General features: G+C 53.4%; 1 pseudogene; it reads left to right on the top strand.

Annotated features, from left to right (window-relative positions):
* The window catches only part of LOC137352895 (high affinity cGMP-specific 3',5'-cyclic phosphodiesterase 9A-like), a 77,484-nt pseudogene that overhangs the window by 9,896 nt on the left and 52,184 nt on the right, over positions 1-15,404 (top strand).

Genomic DNA, 15,404 nt, shown 5'->3' on the forward strand with positions numbered 1-15,404 from the left:
AATAGACTTCAACCTGGGCCCCTCACACCATTCGAACAAGACGAGGCCCATTCAGCCCCTTCTCGAGTCTGTTACAGAGGAACAGGAGGAGGCCCATTCAGCCCCTTCTCGAGCCTGTTACACAGGAACAGGAGGAGGCCCATTCAGCCCCTTCTCGAGCCTGTTACACAGGAACAGGAGGAGGCCCATTCAGCCCCTTCTCGAGCCTGTTACACAGGAACAGGAGGAGGCCCGTTCAGCCCCTCTCGAGCCTGTTACACAAGAACAGGAGGAGGCCCATTCAGCCCCTTCTTGAGCCTGTTACACAGGAACAGGAGGAGGCCCGTTCAGCCCCCTCGAGCCTGTTACACAGGAACAGGAGGAGGCCCGTTCAGCCCCCTCTCGAGCCTGTTACACAGGAACAGGAGGAGGCCCGTTCAGCCCCCTCGAGCCTGTTACACAGGAACAGGAGGAGGCCCGTTCAGCCCCCTCTCGAGCCTGTTACACAGGAACAGGAGGAGGCCCGTTCAGCCCCCTCTCGGGCCTGTTACACAGGAACAGGAGGAGGCCCGTTCAGCCCCCTCGAGCCTGTTACACAGGAACAGGAGGAGGCCTGTTCAGCCCCCTCTGGAGGCTGTCACACAGGAACAGGAGGAGGCCCATTCAGCCCCTTCTCGAGCCTGTTACACAGGAACAGGAGGAGGCCCGTTCAGCCCCCTCGAGCCTGTTACACAGGAACAGGAGGAGGCCTGTTCAGCCCCTTCTCGAGCCTGTTACACAAGAACAGGAGGAGGCCCGTTCAGCCCCCTCTCGAGCCTGTTACACAGGAACAGGAGGAGGCCCGTTCAGCCCCCTCTCGAGCCTGTTACACAGGAACAGGAGGAGGCCCGTTCAGCCCCCTCTCGAGCCTGTTACACAGGAACAGGAGGAGGCCCATTCAGCCTCTCGAGCCTGTTACACAGGAACAGGAGGAGGCCCATTCAGCCCCCTCTCGAGCCTGTTACACAGGAACAGGAGGAGGCCCGTTCAGCCCCCTCTCGAGCCTGTTACACAGGAACAGGAGGAGGCCCATTCAGCCTCTCGAGCCTGTTACACAGGAACAGGAGGAGGCCCATTCAGCCCCCTCTCGAGCCTGTTACACAGGAACAGGAGGAGGCCCGTTCAGCCCCCTCTCGAGCCTGTTACACAGGAACAGGAAGAGGCCCATTCAGCCCCTTCTCGAGCCTGTTACACAGGAACAGGAGGAGGCCCATTCAGCCCCTCTCGAGCCTGTTCCACCATTCAATGAGATCATGACTGATCTGTATCTTAACTCCATCTCCCCGCCATGGTTCTGTAACCCTTAATCCCCTCACCCAGTAAAAATCCATCAATCTCAGGTGTGAAATTTCCAATTGACCCCCGGCCTCGACAGCTTTTTTGGGGGAGAGAGTTCCAGATTCCCACTCCCCTTTGTGTGAAGAAGTGCTTCCTGACATCACCCCCTGAACGGCCTGGCTCTGATTTTAAGGTTCTGCCCCCTTGTTCTGGACTCCCCCCTCCCCCCACCAGAGGAAATAGTTTCTCTCTATCGACCCGATCGAATCCTTTAATCATCTTAAACCCCCTCGATTCGATCACCCCCCTTAATCTTCTACACTCGAGGGGAGACAAAGCCCAGTCTATGCAACCCGCCCTCGTAATTTAACCCTTTCAGCCCCGGGATCATTCTAGTGAATCTGCACTGCACCCTGCCCCTGAGGACAGTATATCCTTCCTGAGGGGCAGGGGACCAGAAATGAACAGAGTGGACTGCAGACGGGCTCTGTGCAGAGCTTTATATAACTGTTCCAATAAATTCCTCCTCTTTACACTTCACATCTGCACAGTCGAACTCAGTCCAAAATGGGACAGGCGATCGACCTGCAGAGCAATGCAGAGAACATTTAATTGTGTGATAGTTCTATCCTGTGAGTCACTCTTTTCCTTTCTCTGTGTCTGTGTTGTAGGTGATCTTCAGTCGCCTCTCCAGTCCGTCTGATGTCCGGGACCTTGTCTCTGTAGCAGCCGGTGTGCTGAGGTCAGACTGCCTTGACTTCGAAGTGTAAAACCTTCTGTTGTAATTGGTCATGAGACAGCGGTCCCTGTGTCCTAATTCGCATGGAGTCCCGTTCACCCATCACCCCCTGTAACTCGCTGACCTACACTGGCTCCCAGTCCGGCAAAACCTCCATTTTCAAATTCACATCCTCGTTTTCAAATCCCTCCATGGCCTCCTCACCCACACTCCCTATCTCGGTAACCTACTCCAGCCCCTACAACACTCCCTATCTCTGTAACCTCCTCCAGCCCCATCAACCCTCCCTATCTCTGTAACCTCCTCCAGCCCCGACAACCCTCCCTATCTCTGTAACCTCCTCCAGCCCCTGCAACCCTCCCTATCTCTGTAACCTCCTCCAGCCCCTGCAACCCTCCCTATCTCTGTAACCTCTTCCAGCCCCTACAACACTCCCTATCTCTGTAACCTCCTCCAGCCCCTATAACCCTCCCTATCTCTGTCACCTCCTCCAGCCCCTACAACCCTCCCTATCTCTGTAACCTCCTCCAGCCCGTACAACCCTCCCTATCTCTGTAACCTCCTCCAGCCCCTACAACACTCCCTATCTCAGTAACCTCCTCCAGCCCCTACAACCCTCCCTATCTCTGTAACCTCCTCCAGCCCCTACAACCCTCCCTATCTCTGTAACCTCCTCCAGCCCCTACAACCCTCCCTATCTCTGTAACCTCCTCCAGTCCCTACAACCCTCCCTATCTCTGTCACCTCTTCCAGCCACTACAACCCTCCCTATCTCAGTAACCTCCTCCAGCCCCTACAACCCTCCCTATCTCTGTAACCTCCACCAGCCCCTACAACCCTCCCTATCTCTGTAGCCTCCTCCAGCCCCTACAACACTCCCTATCTCTGTCACCTCTTCCAGCCACTACAACCCTCCCTATCTCAGTAACCTCCTCCAGCCCCTATAACCCACCCTATCTCTGTAACCTCCTCCAGCTCCTATAACCCACCCTATCTCTGTAACCTCCTCCAGCCCCTACAACCCTCCCTATCTATGTAACCTCCTCCAGCCCCTACAACAGTCCCTATCTCTGTAACCTCCTCCAGCCCCGACAACACTCCCTATCTCTGTAACCTCCTCCAGCCCCTACAACCCTCCCTATCTCTGTAACCTCCTCCAGCCCCGACAACACTCCCTATCTCTGTAACCTCCTCCAGCCCCTACAACCCTCCCTATCTCAGTAACCACCTCCAGCCCTTACAACTCTCCCTATCTCTGTAACCTCCTCCAGCCCCTACAACCCTCTATCTCTGCAACCACCTCCAGCCCCTACACCCATCCCTATCTCTGTAACCTCCTCCAGCCCCTATAACCCTCCCTATCTCTGTAACCTCCTCCAGCCCCTACACCCATCCCTATCTCTGTAACCTCCTCCAGACCCTATAACTCTGCCTACCTCTGTAACCTCCTCCAGCCCCGATAACCGTCCCGATCTCTGTAACCTTCTCCAGCCTTTACAACCCTCCCTATCTCTGTAACCTCCCCCAAACCCTGCAACCCTCCCTATCTCTGTAACCTCCTCCAGCCCCTACAGCCCTCCCTATCTCTGTAACTTACTCCAGCCCCTACAGCCCTCCTTGTCTCTGTAACCTCCCCCAAACCCGACAACCCTCCCTATCTCTGTAACCTCCTCCAGCCCCTATAACCCTCCCGATCTCTGTAACCTCCTCCAGCCTGTACAACCCTCCCTATCTCTGTAACCTCCTCCAGCCCCTACACCCATCCCTATCTCTGTAACCTCCTCAGGCCCCTAAAACTCTGCCTATCTCTATAACCTCCTCAAGCCCCTACACGTATCCCTATCTCTGTAACCTCCTCCAGCCCCTATAACCCTCCCTATCTCTGTAACCTCCTCCAGCCCCTCGAACTCTGCCTATCTCTGTAACCTCTTCCAGCCCCTATAACCCTCCCTATCTCTGTAACCTCCTCCAGCCCCGACACCCCTCCCTATCTCTGTAACCTCCCCAAAACCCGACAACCCTCCCTATCTCTGCAACCTTCTCCAGCCTCTACAACCCTCCCTATCTCTGTAACCTCCTCCAGCCACTACAAGCCTCCAAGACCTCTGCGCTCCCTCCAATTCAGGCCTCTTGCCCATCCCCCGATTCCCATCGCTCCACCATTGGCGGCCGTGCCTTCAGCTGCCTGGGGCCCTAAGCTCTGGAATTCCCTCCCTAAACCTCTGCTGTTCCAATGCTTTTTGATGGTCTTCTAAACCTAAAACTTTGCGGAAGTTTTTGGTCACCTGTCCTCATGTCTCCTCAAGTGACCGAGTGAGGGAGGATCAGTACTGAGGGAGCCCTGCACTGTCAGAGGGTCAGTACTGAGGGAGCCCTGCACTGTCGGAGAGTCAGTACTGAGGAAGTGCTGCACAGACGGAGGGTCAGTACTGAGGGAGTGCCGCACTGTCAGAGGGTCAGTACTGAGGGAGCCCTGCACTGTCGGAGAGTCAGTACTGAGGAAGTGCTGCACAGACGGAGGGTCAGTACTGAGGGAGTGCCGCACTGTCAGAGGGTCAGTACTGAGGGAGCCCTGCACTGTCGGAGAGTCAGTACTGAGGAAGTGCTGCACAGACGGAGGGTCAGTACTGAGGGAGTGCCGCACTATCAGAGGGTCAGTACTGAGGGAGTGCTGCACTGTCGGAGCGTCAGTGCTGAGGGAGTGCCGCACTGTCGGAGGGTCAGTACTGAGGGAGCGCCGCACTGACGGAGGGTCAGCACTGAGGGAGTGCCGCACTGTCAGAGGGTCAGTACTGAGGGAGTGCTGCACTGTCGTAGGGTCAGTACTGAGGGAGTGCTGCACTGTCGGAGGGTCAGTACTGAGGGAGTGCTGCACTGTCAGAGGGTCAGTACTGAGGGAGTGCCGCACTGTCAGAGGGTCAGTACTGAGGGAGTGCCGCACTGTCAGAGGGTCAGTACTGAGGGAGTGCTGCACTGTCGTAGGGTCAGTACTGAGGGAGTGCCGCACTGTCAGAGGGTTCGTATTGAGGGAGTGCAGCACTGTCGGAGGGTCATTACTGTGGGAGTGCCGCACTGTCAGAGGGTTAGTATTGAGGGAGTGCAGCACTGTCAGAGTGTCAGTACTGAGGGAGTGCCGCACTGTCAGAGGGTCAGTACTGAGGGAGTGCTGCACTGTCAGAGGGTTAGTATTGAGGGAGTGCAGCACTGTCGGAGGGTCATTACTGTGGGAGTGCTGCACTGTCAGATGATCAGTACTGAGGGAGTGCTGCACTGTCGGAGGGTCAGTACTGAGGGAGTGCCGCACTGTCAGAGGGTTAGTATTGAGGGAGTGCAGCACTGTCGGAGGGTCATTACTGTGGGAGTGCTGCACTGTCAGATGATCAGTACTGAGGGAGTGCTGCACTGTCGGAGGGTCAGTACTGAGGGAGTGCCGCACTGTCAGAGGGTTAGTATTGAGGGAGTGCAGCACTGTCGGAGGGTCATTACTGTGGGAGTGCTGCACTGTCAGATGATCAGTACTGAGGGAGTGCTGCACTGTCGGAGGGTCATTACTGTGGGAGTGCTGCACTGTCAGATGGTCAGTATTGAGGGAGTGCTGCACTGTCGTAGGGTCAGTACTGAGGGAGTGCTGCACTGTCGGAGGGTCAGTACTGAGGGAGTGCTGCACTGTCGGAGGGTCAGTACTGAGGGAGTGCTGCACTGTCGGAGGGTCAGTACTGAGGGAGTGCTGCACTGTCAGGGAGGTGCCCTCTCTCGGATGAGACATTAAACCGAGGCCCCCGTCTGCCCTCTCAGGTGGGTGTAAAAGATCCCACGGCCACTATTTGGAAGAAGAGCAGGGGGTGGGAGGGAGTTCTCCCCGGTGTCCTGGGGACAATATTTATCCCTCAACCAACATCACTAAAAAAAAACAAATGATCTGGGTCATCATCACATTGCTGTTTGTGGGATCTTGCTGTGCGCAAATTGGCTGCTGCGTTTCCCACATTACAACAGTGAGCACTGTTCAAATAGAGTCCTTCATTGTTTCTGAAACGCTTTGGGTCATCCAAGGATGTGAAAGGCGATACAGAAGTGCAAGTCTCTCTAATTTATCTCGTTTTTGTTTTCAGAGGGGTGGTGATCTCATTGGTTGATCAAGATGGTCGCCCGGTTTGCATCAACCCCGATATGCCTCCGAACTCTGAGAGGTTAGTCACGACATTGGAGCTGTCAAACGGATACATAAGGGTTCAACTACTTTGTGTTGTCCAGTTTCAGATGGTCAGAGGTGTCCTCGATGGGTATCGTCTTTCTCCGATCAAGGGACTGGAAGAGTCAGTGATGGGGGAGAGTGGACATGGGCTGCGGGAGGGGAGTGAATGGGTGGGTAGAGTCAGTGATGGGGAGAGTGGACACGGGCTGTGGGAGGGGAGTGAATGGGTGGGTAGAGTCAGTGATGGGGAGAGTGGACATGGGCTGTGGGAGGGGAGTGAATGGGTGGGTAGAGTCAATGATGGGGGAGAGTGGACATGGGCTGTGGGAGGAGAGTGAATGGGTGGGTAGAGTCAGTGATGGGGGAGAGTGGACACGGGCTGTGGGAGGGGAGTGAATGGGTGGGTAGAGTCAGTGATGGGGAGAGTGGACATGGGCTGTGGGAGGGGAGTGAATGGGTGGGTAGAGTCAATGATGGGGGAGAGTGGACATGGGCTGTGGGAGGGGAGTGAATGGGTGGGTAGAGTCAGTGATGGGGAGAGTGGACACGGGCTGTGGGAGGGGAGTGAATGGGTGGGTAGAGTCAGTGATGGGGAGAGTGGACATGGGCTGTGGGAGGGGAGTGAATGGGTGGGTAGAGTCAATGATGGGGGAGAGTGGACATGGGCTGTGGGAGGAGAGTGAATGGGTGGGTAGAGTCAGTGATGGGGGAGAGTGGACACGGGCTGTGGGAGGGGAGTGAATGGGTGGGTAGAGTCAGTGATGGGGAGAGTGGACATGGGCTGTGGGAGGGGAGTGAATGGGTGGGTAGAGTCAATGATGGGGGAGAGTGGACATGGGCTGTGGGAGGGGAGTGAATGGGTGGGTAGAGTCAGTGATGGGGGAGAGTGGACATGGGCTGTGGGAGGGGAGTGAATGGGTGGGTAGAGTAAGTGATGGAGGAATGTGGACATGGGCTGTGGGAGGGGAGTGAATGGGTGGGTAGAGTCAATGATGGGGGAGAGTGAATGGGTGGGTAGAGTCAGTGATGGGGAAGAGTGGACATGGGCTGTGGGAAGAGAATGAATGGGTGGGTAGAGTCAGTGATGGGGAAGAGTGGACATGGGCTGTGGGAGGGGAGTGAATGGGTGGGTAGAGTAAGTGATGGGGAAGAGTGGACATGGGCTGTGGGAGGAGAGTGAATGAGTGGGTAGTGTCAGTGATAGAGGAGAGTGGACATGGGATGTGGGAGGAGAGTGAATGGGTGGGTAGAGTCAGTGATGGGGGAGAGTGGACATGGGCTGTGGGAGGAGAGTGAATGGGTGGGTAGAGTCAGTGATGGAGGAGAGTGGACATGGGCTGTGGGAGGAGAGTGAATGGGTGGGTAGAGTCAGTGATGGAGGAGAGTGGACATGGGCTGTGGGAGGAGAGTGAATGGGTGGGTAGAGTCAGTGATGGAGGAGAGTGGACATGGGCTGTGGGAGGAGAGTGAATGGGTGGGTAGAGTCAGTGATGGAGGAGAGTGGACATGGGCTGTGGGAGGAGAGTGAATGGGTGGGTAGAGTCAGTGATGGGGGAGAGTGGACATGGGCTGTGGGAGGGGAGTGAATGGGTGGGTAGAGTCAGTGATGGGGGAGAGTGGACATGGGCTGTGGGAGGGGAGTGAATGGGTGGGTAGAGTCAGTGATGGGGGAGAGTGGACATGGGCTGTGGGAGGAGAGTGAATGGGTGGGTAGAGTCAGTGATGGGGGAGAGTGAATGGGTGGGTAGAGTCAGTGATAGGGAAGAGTGGACATGGGCTGTGGGAGGGGAGTGAATGGGTGGGTAGAGTCAGTGATAGGGGAGAGTGGACACGGGCTGTGGGAGGAGAGTGAATGGGTGGGTAGAGTCAGTGATGGGGGAGAGTGGACATGGGCTGTGGAGGAGAGTGACTGGGTGGGTAGAGTCAGTGATAGGGGAGAGTGGACATGGGCTGTGGGAGGAGAGTGAATGGGTGGGTAGAGTCAGTGATGGGGGGGAGTGTACATGGGCTGTGGGAGGAGAGTGAATGGGTGGGTAGAGTCAGTGATAGGGGAGAGTGGAGCTGGGCTGTGGGAGGAGAGTGAATGGGTGGGCAGAGAGCACAAGAGTGTCGGGAGAAAGTAATTTGAACACAAGAAATACGCCCACTGTGTTAATGATATATAATTTTGAAAAGCCCCTAATTCTCTCTTCTTCTTCCAGTTTTCCCTATAAGGTCATTGCTGTTACTGACCAGCACTCTGGTAAGTGAGTTTCACAGTCATACAGAACTGGTGATAACCATTTTACAATAATATAGACACTAACCAGAACACAGTCTGTATTATTCATTGAAAAATGAATTGGATTCTGACCTGTATTCAGGATTTAATCCAGGCTGATACACCCAGCGTCAGTACTGAGGGAGTGCTGCACTGTCAGAGGGTCAGTACTGAGGGAGTGCTGCACTGTCAGAGGGTCAGTACTGAGGGAGTGCTGTACTGTCAGAGGGTCAGTACTGAGGGAGTGCTGCACTGTCAGAGGGTCAGTACTGAGGGAGTGCTGCACTGTCAGAGGGTCAGTACTGAGGGAGTGCTGCACTGTCAGAGGGTCAGTACTGAGGGAGTGCTGCACTGTCAGAGGGTCAGTACTGAGGGAGTGCTGCACTGTCAGAGGGTCAGTACTGAGGGAGTGCTGCACTGTCAGAGGGTCAGTACTGAGAGAGTGCTGCAATGTCAGAGGGTCAGTACTGAGGGAGTGCTGTACTGTCAGAGGGTCAGTACTGAGGGAGTGCTGCACTGTTGGAGGGTCAGTACTGAGGGAGTGCTGCATTGTCGGAGGGTCATTACTGAGCGGGTGCTGCACTGTCAGAGGGTCAGTACTGAGGGAGTGCTGCCCTGTCGGAGGGTCAGTACTGAGGGAGTGCTGCACTGTCGGAGGGTCAGTACTGAGGGAGTGCTGCAATGTCAGAGGGTCAGTACTGAGGGAGTGCTGTACTGTCAGAGGGTCAGTACTGAGGGAGTGCTGCAATGTCAGAGGGTCAGTACTGAGGGAGTGCTGCACTGTCGGAGGGTCAGTACTGAGGGAGTGCTGCAATGTCAGAGGGTCAGTACTGAGGGAGTGCTGTACTGTCAGAGGGTCAGTACTGAGGGAGTGCTGCACTGTCGGAGGGTCAGTACTGAGGGAGTGCTGTACTGTCAGAGGGTCAGTACTGAGGGAGTGCTGCACTGTCAGAGGGTCAGTACTGAGGGAGTGCTGCACTGTCGGAGGGTCAGTACTGAGGGAGTGCTGTACTGTCAGAGGGTCAGTACTGAGGGAGTGCTGCACTGTCGGAGGGTCAGTACTGAGGGAGCGCTGCAATGTCAGAGCGTCAGTACTGAGGGAGTGCTGCACTGTCAGAGGGTCAGTACTGAGGGAGTGCTGCAATGTCAGAGGGTCAGTACTGAGGGAGTGCTGCACTGTCAGAGGGTCAGTACTGAGGTAGTGCTGCAATGTCAGAGGGTCCGTACTGAGGGAGTGCTGCACTGTCGGAGGGTCAGTACTGAGGGAGTGCTGCAATGTCAGAGGGTCAGTACTGAGGGAGTGCTGCACTGTCGGAGGGTCAGTACTGAGGGTGTGCTGTACTGTCAGAGGGTCAGTACTGAGGGAGCGCTGCAATGTCAGAGGGTCAGTACTGAGGGAGTGCTGTACTGTCAGAGGGTCAGTACTGAGGGAGTGCTGCAATGTCAGAGGGTCAGTACTGAGGGAGTGCTGCACTGTCGGAGGGTCAGTACTGAGGGAGTGCTGCACTGTCGGGGGGTCAGTACTGAGGGAGTGCTGCACTGTCGGAGGGTCAGTACTGACGGAGTGCCGCACTGTCGGAGGGTCAGTACTGAGGGAGTGCTGTACTGTCGGAGGGTCAGTACTGAGGGAGCGCTGCACTGTCGGAGGGTCAGTACTGAGGGAGTGCTGCACTGTCGGAGGGTCAGTACTGAGGGAGTGCTGCACTGTCGGGGGGTCAGTACTGAGGGAGTGCTGCACTGTCGGAGGGTCAGTACTGAGGGAGTACTGCACTGTCGGAGGGTCAGTACTCAGGGAATGCTGCAATGTCGGATGGTCAGTACTGAGGGAGCGACGCAATGTCAGAGGGTCAGTATTGAGGGAGCACTGCACTGTCGGAGGGTCAGTATTGAGGGAGCACTGCACTATCGGAGGGTCAGTATTGAGGGAGCACTGCACTGTCAGAGGGTCAGTATTGAGGGAGCACTGCACTGTCGGAGGGTCAGTACTGAGGGAGTGCTGCACTGTCAGAGGGTCAGTACTGAGGGAGCACTGCACTGTCGGAGGGTCAGTATTGAGGGAGTCGCGTGTAGACCAGACTGGGTAAGGACAGCAGATTGCCTTCCCTAAAGGGCATTTGTGAACCAGATGAAATTTTCTGGTAATGGTTTCATGGTCATTGTTCGATTGGCTTTTTAATTCCAGATTCATTAATTGAATTGAAATTCGACCATCAGCCATGCTGGGATCTGAACCCATGCCCCCTGGGCATTAGCCTGGGCCCTGGATTATCAATCCAGTGACATTACCACTGTACCACCACCTCCCCACATAGCATAACATTGAAAGAAAAGGCATGCAATGCTGCGCAGGTTAGTGATAGGCCAGAATACTGGGACAATTTTAGAAACCAGTAAAGAATGACTAAAAAAAAATAGAGAGGGAGAAATTAGAGTAAGAGTAAACTAGCAAGAAATATTTAAAAAAAAGTCAGTCAAAGCTTCTGCAAAAATATAAAAAGGAAGAGAGGAATTTAAAACAGTCACTATCACTGGAGAGAAATGAATGGGAATACTCATGGCACTAAAGGCTGACAAGTCCCCAGGACCAGATGACCTGCACCCAAGGGTTTTTAAGGAAGTGGCCGCAGAAACAGTGGACGCAAATGTTGTAATCTTCAAAAATTCCCTGGATTCTAGAAAGGTGCCAGCAGACTGGAAAACCGCAAATGCAACACCTCTGTATGAGAAACGGGGACGAGAGAAAGCAGGAAACTACTGGCCAGTTAGCCTAACGCCTGGGGAAAAGCTAGAGGTTATAGCAGGACATTTAGAAAATCGTAAGGCAATCAGGCAGAGTCAACATGGGTTTTGTGAAAGGGAAATCATGTTTGACAAATTTATTAGAGTTCTTTGAGGATGTACCAAGCAGGGCGGGTAAAGGGGGACCAGTAGATGTAGTGTATTTAGATTTCCAAAGGTCATTCGATTCGGTGCCACATAAAAGGGTTACGACACAAGAAAAGAGCTCCTGGTGTTGGGGGGAATACGTTAGAATGGATAGAGGATTAGCTAACTCCCAGGAAACAGAGAGTCCGGATAAATGGATCATTTTCAAGTTGGCAAACTGTAACTAGTGGAGTGCCGCAGGGATCAGTGCTGGGGCCTCGACTGTTTACAATCTATATTAATGACTTGGGTGAAGGGGCCGAGTGTATTGTAGCCACATCTGCCTAAACAACGGTAGGCAGGAAAGCAGGTTGTGAGGAGGATACAAAGCGTCTGCAGTGGGATGTAGGCAAAAATTAGGAAGACGGTGCATAATGTGGGAAAATGTGAGGTTGTCCACTTTGTTATCGTTTATCGCGAGGGGAATTGAATATCAAAGTAGGGAGGTTATGCTTCAGCTATACAGGGCATTGGTGAGAACACATCTGGTGTACTGTGTACAGTACTGGTCTCCTGATTGAAGGACGGATGTAAATGTGTTGGAGGCTGTTCAGAGAAGGTTTACTAGACTAAAACCTGGAATGGGTGGGTTGTCTTATGAGGAAAGATTGGACAGGCTAGGCTTGTATCCGCTGGAGTTTAGAAGAGTAAGAGGCGACTTGATTGAAACATATAAGATCCTGAGGGATCTTGACAGGGTGGATGTGGAAAAGATGTTTCCCCTTGTGGGAGAATCTGGAACTAGGGGTCACTGTTTAAAAATAACATTTAAGACAGAGATGAGGAGAAATGTTTTCTCAGAGGGTCGTGAGTCTTTGGAATTCTCTTCCTCAAAAAGGCGGTGGAAGCAGAGTCTTTGAATATTTTTAAGGCCGAGGTAGATAGATTCTTGATAAGCAAGGGGGTGGAAAGTTATCAGGGGTAGGTGGGAATGTGGAGTTGAGGTTACAATAAGATCATGGTTGAATAGCGGAGCAGGCTCGAAGGGCCGAGTGGCTCCTCCTGCTCCTAATTCATATGTTTGTAAAGAAAAGCAGATTATTATTTAAATGGAGAGAGACTGCGGAATTCTGCGTTACTGAGGGATCTGGGTGTCCTTGTACATGAATCACCAAGGGTCAACATGCAGGTACAGCAGGTTATTGGGAAGGCGAATGGGATGTTGGTCTTTATTGCAAGGGGGGGATGGAGTATAAAAGTAGGGAGGTCTTGCTACAACTGTACAGGGTATTGGTGAGACCACACCGAGAGTGCTGTGTACAGTTTGGGTCTCCTTCCTTCAGGAGGGACACACTTGCATTGGAAGCAGTTCAGAGAAAGTTCACTCGGCTGATTCCTGGGACGAAGGGTTTGTCTTATGAGGAAAGGTTGAGCAGGTTGAGCCTGTACTCAGTGGAGTTGAGAAGAATGAGAGGTGATCTTATTGAAATGTATAAGATTCTGAGAGGGTTTGACAGGGTAGATGGTGAGAGGATGTTTCTTTCCCCATGTGGGGGAATCTAGAACGAGGGGGGCACAGTTTCAGAATAAGGGGTCTCCCATTTAATACAGAGATGAGGAGGAATTTCTTCTCTCAGAGGGTGGTTAGTGTTTGGAATTCCCTTCCTCAGTGAGCAGTGGAGGCTCGGTCAGTGAATATATTCAAGGCTGAGTCAGACAGATTTCTGATTGACAAGGGAGTCAAGGTTTATGGGGAACAGACAGGAAAGTGGAGTTAAGGTCACAATCAGATCAGTCATGGTCTTACTGTATAGTCAGGTAGGTTCAAGGGGCCGAATGGCCTACTCCTGTTCATAATCCTGCTGTTCTTATGTTTTTGTATAAACATTTTAAAATGGGGACTAAATTACATTTGTGGTTTGTTTACAGACGGATAGGATTTAAAAGCAGGAAAGTTATGTTAAACTTGTATCAAACCTTAATTAGACCACACTGGGAGCACTGTGCACAGTTCCGGTCTCCATATACCTTGGTTAGAGCACACTCTCGGAGCACTGTGCACAGTTCCGGTCTCCATATACCTTGGTTAGAGCACACTCTCGGAGCACTGTGCACAGTTCCGGTCTCCATATACCTTGGTTAGACCACACTGGGAGCACTGTGCACAGTTCCAGTCTCCATATACCTTGGTTAGAGCACACTCTCGGAGCACTGTGCACAGTTCCGGTCTCCATATACCTTGGTTAGAGCACACTGGGAGCACTGTGCACAGTTCCAGTCTCCATATACCTTGGTTAGAGCACACTCTCGGAGCACTGTGCACAGTTCCAGTCTCCATATACCTTGGTTAGAGCACACTGGGAGCACTGTGCACAGTTCCAGTCTCCATATACCTTGGTTAGAGCACACTCTCGGAGCACTGCACACAGTTCCAGTCTCCAATGGGGAATTCCGGAGAAACCTCTTTCCCCAGAGAGTGGCGAGAATGTGGAACTCGCCCCCACAGGGAGTGGTTGAGGTGAATAGTATCGATGTATTGAAGGGGGAAGCTGGATGAACACATGAGGGAGAAAGGAATAGAAGGATATGGTGATAGGGTGAGATGGAGAGAGGGGGTGGGAGGAGGCTCGCGTGGGGCAGAAACAGCAGCACGGGAGCAGATGGGCGGAGTGGCCTGTATCTGTGGTTTACACTCAACGTCATTCACACCCACTTCTCACCCCACACTGCATTATGTCTGCACTTGACCATGCCTTCCTATGTGAAACCACAGAGACAATTCAGTCAGAAAGACAATCACAGATTGCTCTCAGTTGACTAACAGTAATAGATCTTTCTCTGACAACTCCACAGGCAAAGAAAAACATCTACAAAATGTTCTTGCAGAGGTCGCCCAGCACTTTTCCAGGTACAGGAGCAGAGAAACCACAGGAGGACTGCAAAACAGGAACACAGGGCATGCAAACACGCTGAACACGTGAATTAGGAGCAGGAGGAGGCCACCCGGCCCCTCCAGCCTGCTCCAGCCCCCGTTCCATACGATCCTGGCTAATCTCCTACCTCCAACTCCCCTTTCCGCGCCCTAATCCCTCAGCGCCCCCCCCAAAAAAAAACTCTCGATCTCGGTCTTGAATACGCCCAACGACTGAGCATCCACGGCTCTCTGGGTCATTATCACATCGCGGTTTGTGGGATCTTGCTGTGCGCGGGGGGTTAGCTGCCGCGATTCCAGCATGACAACAGCGAGCACACTTCGCCCAAAAAAAAAAAAGAGTGCTTCAACGGCTGGGGCGGGATTTGGGACGTCGTGGAGGGTGAAGGGCGCGGGATGAACGGGAGTGTCTGCGTTCTCTAAGATTGAAATTCTTTCAGGGTTCTTGGAGTCGAAGGAATAAAAAGCGAGCTCACAAACAAACTGGACGTGCTGGAGCGGAGAGTGGAGGGTGAGTGTGATTTATCTGTCCACGTGCTTCCCTGAATACGGTCTCGCGCAGGATGCAATCTCCGCTTGTCGGTTGCTGCCGGTAACACCAGGGTCCCGTCAGTGCCAGCTCACCACTGAGTGGCTGAGACAGGAGGAGTCCATTCGGCCCATCAGGCATCGCGTTCCAGATCACAACAACTCACTGCGTCAAAAAAATTCTCCTCCTCTCCTCCCCACTCTGGTTCTTTTACCCATTACCCTCAATCTGTGTCCCTCCGGTTACCGACCCTCCCGCCACTGGGAACAGTTTCTCCTCATTTACTCCCATCGAAACCCCCTCGTGATTTTGAACGCCTCGATTAAATCTCCCCCCTTAACCTTCTCTGCTCTAAGGAGAACAATCCCAGCTTCTCCCAGTCTCTCCGCATTGACGGAAGCCCCTCATCCCTGGGACCGCTCCAGTAAATCTCCCTCCGCACCCTCTCCGAGATATAATTTTTTAATCATCTTCAAACCCCTCGAGTCGATCACCCCCCTTAATCTTCCGCGCCCGAGGGAGCACAAGCCCGGTCTGTGCAACCCGTCCTCGTCATTTAACCCTTTCAACCCCGGGATCATTCTGCTG

Source organism: Heterodontus francisci, chromosome 39 (assembly GCF_036365525.1).
Source record: "Heterodontus francisci isolate sHetFra1 chromosome 39, sHetFra1.hap1, whole genome shotgun sequence".
NCBI classification, from domain to species: domain Eukaryota; kingdom Metazoa; phylum Chordata; class Chondrichthyes; order Heterodontiformes; family Heterodontidae; genus Heterodontus; species Heterodontus francisci.